Here is a 12,274-nt window from a genome sequence, read left to right as displayed (position 1 = left end):
AGTCAAGGAGAATGGGTGGTTTAGTCTCATGTCTGTTCCTTCATCCCACTGAATTCAGGGGTTTATACAGTAGGTTAAGAATGTAGAAAAGAGGAATTAGGAAAGGTTAAGAAAGAAGAGTTGGTAAAGAGGTGGGGGTCTGGAATCTCACTGGATGTGGTGATCTGGTGTGTTTCAGTTCCTTGATACTATAGGCCTGAAAGTTGGTTTCCTGAGAAGAAAACTTAGGTAAGACAAATGTAAGTTTCAGGCTTTAAGATTGGGAGGGTCAATTTCTATGTTTATTCAAAAAAGATAACCATTAGTTCTATGAGAAAGTACCCATGGATAATCATTTAAGTAACTGTTTTGATACTAGAAATCGTGGACTTCTAATATCCCCTTTACTATCACAAACAAGGATCAATAACTTAAAATATAATCATATAAGATAACCAATTGGAGATAACCCAAGACCAACTGAGAGGACTCATCCTTCAGGTTCTTATCTCTGGAACTACTTTCAATGCCAAATGCTTTATCGGTGTCCTATCAGAGAACTTATACAGTCAAAGGTGATCGTTCCTGTGTCTGATGTTGAACTCCGAAGTTGGCAGAGCAGGAAGTCAGGAATGAAAGATGAATGTGAGGTGGGCGTGGCAAGGACAAACTAGCACTTGGGAGTCTGAGCAGTACAACTCATGATGGTAGACTGGCACCTCTGTCATTCTCTCACCATCTCCAAGTATCAACTTTGAGGTAGAACTGCCCTGCGTCAGAGGCTGGAACCCTTCATCACGAAGCTATTCGTGCACCAGGCCCAGAATTTGGAGAAGCTGAAAGAGGATCAGAAAGGAGCTCCAGCTGCTGTGGGTCCACCTGCTGCCTCAGGCCAACAAGGTGGTAATGGCAATACATGAGTGAATTACAATAGAGTTTTGTGAACTGTCCCATCTTCCCAAGCATAAAAAGATGGCTGCCATTCCACTTTCACTTTCTAAATTTCATTCGTGTAGCCTGCATACCCCTATCCCATTGTGGCCATGCTAATCTGCAAATATGCATCAAAGTAATTCTGGCAAACAGAGCTCTGGCTCACATGAAGTAACACAGTACAAGCCCCATACTGGAAATAACCCAGATACCTATCAACAGATACACGAATAAACAAACTGTGGTATACTACAATGGAATACTCTTCCACAATAAAAAGGAACAAACTAGAGATATGAGCAATAGCATACATCTCTAAAGATGTTAAGAATAAAGAAACTGAACTCAGGCTAAATTAACCTCTAGTGACAGAAAGTAGACCAGTGGTTACCTAGGGCTGGGGAGAGATTGACTACAAAGGGAGATGAAATTTTTTGAGGTAAGAAAATGTTCCAGCCAGGTTCGGTGGCTCAGCCTATAATCCCGTGCTTTGGGAGGCTGAGGTGAGTGGACTGCCTGAGCCCATGGGTTCGAGACCTGCCTGGGCAACTTGGCGAGATCTCATCTCTACAATAAATTTTAAAAAATTAGCCGGGCTCGGTGGCTCAGCCTGTAATCCCACACCTTTGGGAGGCTGAGGTGGCTGGATTACCTGAGCCCGCGGGTTTGAGACCCGCTTTGGCAGCGAGACCTCATCTCAAAAATAAAATTTAAAAAAATCAGCTGGGCGTGGTAGCGCATGCCCGTAATTCCGGCTACTCGGAAGGCTGAGGCGGAAGGATCACCGGGGCCCAGCAGGTCGAGGCTGCGGTGGCCGGGAGCGGCCACTGCACTCCAGTCTGGGCGACAGAGTGAGACTCCAACTCAAAAAAAAAAAGAAAAAGCAAATGTTCCATATTTGGATCGAGGATGATAATTACATTGGTGTACACATTTGTCAAAGTTCATTAAACAGTATAGTTAAAATGGGTACAATTTATTGTGTGTAAATTATACCTCCATTAAGATGAGCAAAAAGAAAAAAAATCCTAATGAAGGGACAGACAAAAGCCACCCTCACAGTGCCTATCTAATTTGAATATGCACTAAGTTTCTAGGTTTCTATTAGTTTCTTTGTTTGGCAACATTTGTCAAGGGGTCAAGTTTTCATCTAAATAAATGGCTTAGTGAGTAAAATTATGATCTTAAAATACATGGAAACATAAAAAATAATGCAAGAAATAAATAAAAGCCTATGATACGAACACCTTTAAACTGAGTGACTTTGTATATGCTATTTTGTGTTTAAGTATGTTCAAATCATGAGTTGTCAAGATGTTTAGAAAAATCTGTCGGCCTTTTGGTGGTTGAATCAAAATATTAAATCTCTTATCAAATGTTGAAGAAAATGTGATTAATAAAATATGCAAATTATGTTAAGTGTTTTGGATAATTTGACAGGTGAAATTTATAAGTTGTCAAAGAAATGAGAATGTAATTTCTCTTAATTTTTAAAAATTTCACTGTATTCATAGTAAGAACTTCAAGTTAAGCTTGGAGATTTAAGAAAAACTACATTTTACATGTATTTTAATAAGGCAAATATTGACTAAAATAAATATTTCTAAGTTTTTTTTCCATACCAGAAACCTGTTTTGGAAGTAAAGCTCATTGACCCATGTTCACACACTTCTTTCTTGGCTTTTTTTTTTTTTTTGAGTTGGAGTCTCACTCTGTTGCCCGCTCTGGAGTGTGCAGTGGCCACTTCCGGTCACTGCAGCCTTGACTTGCTGGGCTCCGGCGATCCTTCCTCCTCAGCCTTCCAAGTAGCTGGAACTACAGGCACGCACTGCCACACCCAGTTAATTTTTTATTTATTGTAGAGATGAGGTCTTGCCAAGTTACCCAGGCGGGTCTCGAACCCACGGGCTCAGGCAATCCATTCACCTCGGCCTCCCAAAGCACTGGGATTACAGGCTGAGCCACTGAGCCCGGCTCTTTCTTGCCTTTCTTAAGAAATTTATTTTACTTTTCAGGGAAGTTATGCTTCTTTTATTTTACCTCCAAATCTTGTAGACTGGCCTTATGGTTTACAGTAATATAAAAACACAGATTGCAATTGGTTCATTAAATGAAATTACATGACAACAAATTGCATAACTATGCATTTTATAACTCTTACAAGGTAATTTACAGTAAATAATAATGTATCAGTTTTAGTTTTTCTTATATGATTTTCCCTCCCTTTATTCACCTCAATGTCTTTCACTCTCTAGTCTAAAGGTGAAAGTATCTAGGCTTCTCCCCCCTGCAATTGATTTCTATTGAGGGCCTATTTGAGATGTAATGACAATAATCACTGAACCTAGACAGGAAAAGCAGTAAGCACAATTTACAGGAATAATAGCCTCAGTTGACATTTAACTGAGGGCTTCTAATGTACTTTATCTTATTAGATAGGCAGTGGTTTCATTAATTTACAGATGAAGAAACCAAGGTCATGCAATCTGAATGTGGCAGAGCCAAGATTCATATTTGTCTATTTAACTCCAAAGCTTTTGGCCCCTACAATTCCCCTGAGGTAAAGTTATAAATTAGTCCTAGGCTTTCTCTTTCTTGGTGTAACAAATCAATACCGTTGAAGATTTTTTTTTTTTTTTAAATCAAGAGTACCGTGTTATATGCTGGATATCCAGATCATTACTTTTATCAGTTCTCATATTACTGATTCATCTTTGGTCAGAATCTGGGGTACTGAAGATTTTGTTTGTTTCCAGAAGGTTATGACTTTGAGTTACAAAAAAGGATAGTGTTTATCTTTGATGTGTGGACCATCTCTGATTCCTCTTTACTTCCCCTATGACTCCCCCAAGGCATTCAACAAATGTCAGCTAATGAGTAAAGGAGAAACAAATTGTTGGCTAAAAAGACAGCATCAGAATAGATTAAACATTTGCACTTAGTGCAGTGCTTGACACCTATTAGAGGTTTATTAAATATATATGGAAGAGAATGACATTTCCACCATTTCATCAATACATTCAGATAAGTTATTTATCAAAACTCAACCACGTCTTGGGCATTTTTTAAGGATGCATGGTGTAATACAATGATAATCCAGACATGGTCTCTAATTTAATGGAATCTGTGGCCTAGAATAAATAAGGTGCACATAACAATAATAGATGATAGAAAGCAATAAGTGCTGTAGTAAGATTGCCAGTCAAGTGTTTTGAACTTGAAGTTAGGAAGATCAGGAAAGGAAGTTATTTTTCCCTTGTTAGGGTCTGTTTGTGCCACTTTAACAAAATATCTTATACTGGGTAATTTATAAATTATAGAAATTTATTTTCTCACAGTTCTGGAGGCCAGGGAGTTCAAGCTTAAGATGACAATGAATTTGGTGTCTAGTGAGAACCTGGTCTCTGTTTCTAAGATGGTACCTTGTTGTGTCCTCTAGAGGAGACAAATGCTTTGCCTCCACATGGTGGAAGGGACAGAAAGGCAAAAGAAATGAACAGCTCCCTTCTGCCTCTTATAACATCATTAATCCCATTCATGGGGGCCCTGACCCTCATGACTCGATCACCTCCTAGAAGTCTTACCTCTTAATACTATCACGAGTGATTACATTTTAACATATGACTTTTAGGGGACACATTCAGACCATAGCACGCCATAATTTGGTTAGTGTCTTTGAAGATCTTTTATTCATGCTTTCTGTGGCAATCTCATGATTTCAAACTTTTCTATTTGGGTTAATCCCAAATCTCTTTGCTCTGTCTCCATCTAGTTTCCATCTTCCTCTCGGACATCATCTCTATGTAAATAACCTACCTGCACTGTAAACTCGATGTATCAAAAACTGGACTTAAAATTTTCTTCCAAATTTGTCTTTGACTTTCAGAAAACAGAAGGAAAAAGAAAAATGACACAGAAGGATGAGATTAGGAAACTCATAGCATTCAGTAGTAGAGAGACAGGAAGGAAGATTAAGACACATAAATGTCTCTGGGTTTCTGAAATGTGTTCTCACACCAAACTACCTACTTCCCAAGTTCCACCACAAAACTAGAAAATGTAGCCTTGATTTTCACTTTCTGTCCTATAACCATAAAAAATTTCAGTCATCTATACGTTATAGGGCAGAAAGTGATCCCCACTCCCATGAATATTTTCAACTCCTCTAATAAAGAATAGAATGTGGCAGTAGTGTATTAAAAAAAACTGTTAGGAAGAGAAGGCCAAGACGGTCAACTGAAGAATCTCAGAGCTTGGGGATCAAGCAACTAAACTAACCCAGGCCAAGAAAAACAAAGGGAAAAGGCTTAGAAAGTATAAGCAAATGCAACAAGAGAGTATGCAAAAAATCTATGGTTGATTGGCATCCATGAAAGGTAGAGAAAAACTGAGAATACCCTGGAAAAAGCCTTCTGAGATGTCATTTAAGAGAACTTCCCCTATCTTGCTAGAGAGGCAGCCATGCAGACTCAAGAGATCCAGAGAACTCCTGTGAGGAATTGTATAAGAAGACCATTTTCAAGGCACAAAATAATCCACCTCCACAGAGTAAGCATGAAAAAAAACTCCTCAAGGCAGCTAAAGAGAAAAGACAGACCTCCTGCTGAAGAAGACTCATCAGAATTGTAGTACACTTTTCAGCAGAAACCCTAAAGCCAGAAGGGACCAAGGTCCCATTTTCAACATCCTTAAAGAAAGACTATTCCAGTCAAGAATTTCTTACCCCACCAAGCTAAGTTTCATTATTGAAGGAGAATTAAAATGTTACAAGACAACCAATCCCTAAGATAATATGCCACCTCAGATCATCCCTTCAGGAGATGCTTAAGAAAGTTTTAAGCACAGAAATGAAAGAATGGTTCCACCCATTGCAAAAACAAAAGCAAATACAGAGTTTACAGACCATGCAAATCAACTAAAAAAATGAATGCAAAGCAGCTTCTTAATAGAACAACTCCCCATGTATCAATAATTAACTTAAATGTGAATGAATTGAATGCACCACTCAGAAGGCATAGAGTAGCTAACTGGATAAAGAAGCATGATGCATCCTTCTTCTGCTTTCAGGAAACCCATCTCACTGCAAATGACACCCAAGGCTCAAGGTAAAGGGCTGGAGAAAGATCTTCCAGGCAAATAGAAAACAAAAAAGAGTAATAGTAGCTATTTTTATATCAGACAAAACAGACTTTAAGCCAATAAAAGTTAAAAAGGACACTACAGACCAGGCTCAGTGGCTCAGCCTGTAATCCCAGCACTTTGGAAGGCTGAGGTGAGTGGTCTGCCTGAGCCCACAGGTTTGAAACCTGTCTGCGCAACTTGGCGAGACCTCGTCTCTACAATAAATCAAAAATTAGCCAGGCATGGTAGTGCGTGCCTGTAGTTTCAGCTACTTGGGAGGCTGAGGCAGAAGGATCGCCGGAGCCCAGCAGGTCAAGGCTGCAGTGGCCGAGAGCGGCCACTGCACCCCAGTCTGGGTAACAGAGTGAGACTCCAACTAAAAAAAAAAAAGGACACTACATAATGCTACAAGGCTCAATCCACGAGCAAGAAAATATCTGTCTTAAATACATACACACCCAACATAAGTGTATCCAGATTTATCAAACAATTGCTAATTAAACTAGGAGAAGACATACAATTACAGTCAGAGACTTTAACACCCTGCTAACAGCCTTACAGAGATCATCAAAGCAAAAAACTAAAAAGTAAATCAGGAAACTTAATTCAACACTCAACCAACTGGACCTAATAGACATCTACAGAACATTTTATCTAACACAGAATATACATTATTCCTATCACATATGGAACATACTCCAAGATCACTCACATACTTGGGCACAAATGAAGTGTGAACAAATGTCAAAAGGTTGAAATCACACCAAGCACACTCTCAGACCTCAGTGGAATAAAAATAAATATTATCACCAACAGGAACCCCTCAAAACATAATACATGGAAATTAAACAACAAGCTTCTGAAGGACTTTGGGGTTAACACAGAAATCAAGGCAGAAATAAAAAGATTCTTATAAACAAATGAAAATAAGAGCATAGCACACCAAAACCTCTGGGATACCATGAAAGTGATGCTGAGAGGGAAGTTTATGACATTGCATGCATATATCAAGAAAATAGAAGGGTCTCAAGAAAATGTTGCCCCTAAGGGAGCTGGAAAGAAAACAGCAATGCAATCTCAGAATTAGGAGAAAAATAGAAATCATTAAAATAAAGCCAGAGTTGAATTAAATAGTGACCAGAAAAATCACACAAAGGATCAACAAGATGAAAAACTGGTTCTTTGAAAAGATACATGAGATTGACAGACTTCTGGCCAGATTAAGAGAGAGAGAGAGAGAGAGAGAGAGAGAGAGACGGAGAGAGACAGAGAGATACACACAGAGAGAGAGAGAGAGAGAGAGAGAATATGAATCTGAATGAACACAACTACAAATGAAAAAGTTTATGTTGCAACTGGCCCTGAAGAAATACAAAAGATGATCAGATATTACCATGAATACCTGTTTGCAAATACAATAGAATACCTAGAGAAAATGAGTGAATTCCTGGTATCCCATAACTTCCCAAGATTGGAACACGAAGAAGTTGAAACCTTAAACAGACCAATAATAATCCAAGAAATCAACTCAGTATTAAGAAATCTCCCCACCAAAAAAGCCCTGGGCCAGATGGTTAGATGGTTTCCCAGATGAACTCTACAAGGCGTACAAGGAAGAGTTGATACCAATCCTACTGAAAGTATTCCAGACAATCAGAAGGGAGGATTTCTCCCCAGCTTATTCTATGAAGCCAATATCACCTGATACTATCCAAATGGCAAAGACTCAACAAGGAAAGAAAACTATAGGCCAATTTCTCTGATCAACATAGATGTAAAAATCCTTGACAAGATTCTAGCTAATTGCATCCAACAGCACATTTCAAGATCATCCATCACAACCAGGTGGGCTTCATTCCCAGGATGCAAGGCTGGATCAACATATGTAAATCAAGAAATGTAATCCATCACATAAACAGGTATAAAACCAAGAACCATATGATTATCTCATTAGAAACAGAAAAAGACATTCAATACAATCCAACATCCCTTCTTGATAAAAATCCTCAAACAACTAGGCATTGAAGGAACGTCTCTCAAAATATTAAGAGTCATCTAACGACAAACCTGCAGCGAACATCATACTTAACAGGCGGGTGCTGAAAGCATTTCCCCTATAAACTGAACAACACAAGGATGCCCACACTCATGCCTCCTATTTAACATAGTACCAGAAGTCCTAGCCAGAACAATCAGGTAGGAGAAAGAAATTGGGAGTATTCAAGTAGGAAATGAGGAAGTTAAACTATTCCTCTTTGTAGTTTATATGATTCTATAGCTAGACAATCCTAGAGAGTCTGTCAAAAACTTCCTCACACTGATAAACAACTTCAGTAAAGTCTCAAGATACAAAATCAATAAGCAAAAAACAGTTGCATTTCTACACACCAACAACAAGCAGGCTGAGAAACAGATAACAAAAATCCCATTCACTATAGTCACATAAAAATAAAGTACCTTGACTTTCATCTAACCAAAGAGGTAAAACACCTTTACAATGAGAACTACAAAACACTACTCAAAGAAATCAAGGATGATACAAACAAATGGAAGAAGAGCCCATGCTCATGGATTGAAAGAAATCAATATTATCAAGATGTCCTTTCTACCTAAGGCAATCTACAGATTTAACCCAATTCCTCTCAAATTACCAGCATCATTTTTCACAGACCTAGAAAAAACAACACAGAAATTCATTTGGAAGCAAAAAAGAGCCTGAACAGCTAAAACAATCCTTAGCAAAAAGAATAAAGCTGGAGGTACCACACTTCAAGACCTCAAACTTTACAACAAGGCTATAGTAACCATGACAGCGTGGTATTGGTACAAAAACAGACAGACCAATGGAACAGGACAGAGAATCTGGAAATAAAACCATGGATCTTCAACCAACTCATCTTCAACAAAGCTGGAAAAAACAAACATTGAGGAAACTATATTTAGCAAATAGTGCTAGGAAAACTGGCCAACCACCTACTGAAGAATGAAACTGGACCCATACCTATCACCATATAAAAAAATAACTCTTAGCCAGGCATGGTAGCGCGTACCTGTAGTTCTGGCTACTTTGAAGGCTGAGGCGGAAGGATTCGCCAGAGCCCAGCAGGTTGAGGCTGCAGTGGCCAGGAGAGTGCCACTGCACTCTAGTCTGGGCGACAGAGTGAGACTCCAACTCAAAAAAAAAAAAAAACACCTCAAAATGGATCAAGGACTTCAATGTGAAACCTCAAACTTCAAGAATCTTAGAAGAAAACTTAGGGAACATCTTCCTGGACATAGAAATAGGCAATGAATTCATGGCCAAGTCCTCAAAAGCAAATGCAGCAAAAACTAAAACTGACAGGCGGGACTTTATCAAGTTAAAAAAAAAAAACAATAAAAGAGGAGAGACAATCCACAGAATGGGAAAAAAATTTGCAATCTATGTATCCAACACAGGCTTAACATTCAGAATCTATAAGAAACTCAAATGAATCAATAGGGAAAGAAAAAAAACAAAACACCAAAATGACAATGGACGTGAACAGACTTCTCAAAGGAAGACATTCAAGCAGCCAACAAACATATGAGAAAATGCTCAGCTTCACTAATCCTCAGACAAATGCAAATCAAAACTACAATGATATCACCTCACACTGGCCAGGACGGCTATCATTAAAAAGTCAAAAAACAACAAGTGTTGGCGAAACTATGGAGAAAAGGGAATGCTTCTAAACCGTTGGTGGGAATGTAAGCTAGTTCAGCAGTGCTGCTTTCTCAAAGAACTAAAAATTGAGCTACCATATAATCCTACAATCCCACTTCTGGGAAATACCCAGAGAAACATAAACCACTCCACCAAAAAGACACCTACATACATATGTTCATTGCAGCATTATTCACAATAACAAAAACATGGAACTAACCCAGATGCCTACTGAAAATGGACTATATAAAGAAAATGTGATACATATATACCATGGGATACTATGCAGCCATAAATAACAAAATCATGTTCTTTGCAGCAACATGGATGCAGCTGGAGACCATCATTCTAAATGAACTATCACAGAAACGAAAAAACTGAATTCTGCTTTTCTTACTCATAAACAGGCCCTAAACATTGGGCATGGAAGCACAAAGGCAGGAACAATTGACACTGGACACTGCCAATTGGGGAGAATGCGGGAGAAACTGGGCATACAACCACCCCTTGGATACAATGTCCATTACTGGAGGAGAGAGGGCTCGCTGGAAGCCCAAATCTAACCTTAATGCAATTTATTTATGCAGCAAATCCTCATATGTATCCCACAATTCTAAATTTTTTTTTTTTAAGAAACACTAAAAAAAAAAAATCTGTGAGGCCTTCTTAACATAATACTGCTTCAATCATTTCTAACACCTACAAGGAAGTCTCCCTCTCCCCATAACTTGTCCTTACTCCTTTGTTAGCTACACAGGAATAAGAATGTAGAAGAAACTTCAACACTCATACTGGGCTTACGAATTAAAGACACTAAGACAACCAGTGTGTGGATAACTTGCTATCCTTTATGACTCATTCACCATTACAACATCTTTATTTCCTTTCTTCCCCTCAGAAAAAATAGGAATAAACTACACAGGTATGGCAAACTGGCTAGTTGTTCAAGAAACTGGCTTCCTTTTTTCTCCCAGGCACAGAGCAGGACACATTTCTCGGAATTTCCTTCAGAGAAGAGATCATATGATTTGGTTTTGTCCAAAGGAATACGGGCAAAAGAGATATGCATCACATCCAAGCCTGAAGCATACTTTCCATGCACAAACTTTTCCTTCTTTCTCTACATGTTCTTTCAACAAAGAAGGCTCTACTGACTGAGAGAAAGGTGAAGCCCCAAGAGGAAGGAGCCTGGGTAGCCAAGTGACTATGTAGAAACCTGCCCATGACAAGAAACATCCACACGGACTTTACACACAAGAAATGAACCTTGGAATAGTTACTTAACATCTTTGGGCCCAGTTTTCTCATGTTAAAGTTTGTCTAATTTCTTGGCAAAGAAAAAAAGCTCAATAAATATTAGCTGCCATTCTTATTAGGAAACAAAGTTTACTTCTTCTTAATTTCCTTCTTTTTCTTGGGCAAAGTAGAGCACTGGGGGTGGTTGGGATTAGTGGAAAGCACTCAACTGCATTAATTGGTTGAGAAATTCTAACTGGTACATTTAAGTACAAATAAATAAGAGAAAAAATATTTTCTTCTGGACCCCAGGCATTATATTTTATGACTGGTCTCTTGCTAAAACACTTAAATCTAATAAAGATATGAAATATAAAAAGAACACAATACCCCTTCTTTTTCGCCTCCACATTGAACATCTGAGGTTGCTCTAAAACATTTTTTTAACAATCCACATACATCGTTTCTGTGGCTTCAAACTGGCACAAAATCTATACAGAGAAGTACTTTGTGATATTACAATATTTAACTGATACAGTTTAATAATAGTAATGATCAATTTTTATTTTACATAAATAGCTTATAGAATACTTTACAAACCATGTTTTTCCAATATATTTATGTTACAACAGACAACACTTCTGTATAAAAGTATTTGTGTCAAATTATTTTGCAGAGAAAGTGGAGAAAAGTGAGGAGAGAATAAGATTTCAAAACGAATCCTCAACTATCGGCTTAAATATTTGGCAATTATTTCCTTTTATAAAAAGTTACAGGCTTGTAACTATGAAAAAGTGCAGTGCATCAATTTGATTTAAAAGTCAGTAGTGCCAAATACATTACTTGGGCATCAATTTTTTCTTTCTAAATATATTCAGATTCTGAATTTTTACACTTATTAAACAACAGTTTTTAATAATAACTATCAGAATCTTTTGTTACATAATCCCTAATCTGGATTAAATTATGGTAGTGTCAATATTTTGTAATTCCAATCTATTTATTCACCGTAAAATGTAATCTTTGACAACATCAACAGAGAATGAGCCTCCTATGTGTAGAAAGATAATAGTCTTACTACACTTGCTACCAATTACATTATTTACATGACTGCTAATATATCAAAATTTTAAAATCCACATTGATGCTTCCACTTGAATAAAGTACAAGAAGTCATTATTATACCAACATTGAAGAACTGATCATTCCTGAAACAAGGAACAATCTTTTTGTTAATATTTCTTTTTTTGAGTTGGAGTCTCACTCTGTCCCCCAGCCTGGAGTGCAGTGGCCGCTCCCGGCCACCGCAGCCTCGACCTG

This window comes from Carlito syrichta, unplaced genomic scaffold (assembly GCF_000164805.1).
Source record: "Carlito syrichta isolate Samal-C Ts95f unplaced genomic scaffold, Tarsius_syrichta-2.0.1 Scaffold314806, whole genome shotgun sequence".
In the NCBI taxonomy this organism is placed as follows: domain Eukaryota; kingdom Metazoa; phylum Chordata; class Mammalia; order Primates; family Tarsiidae; genus Carlito; species Carlito syrichta.
Note: the sequence above shows the minus strand (reverse complement) of the source record.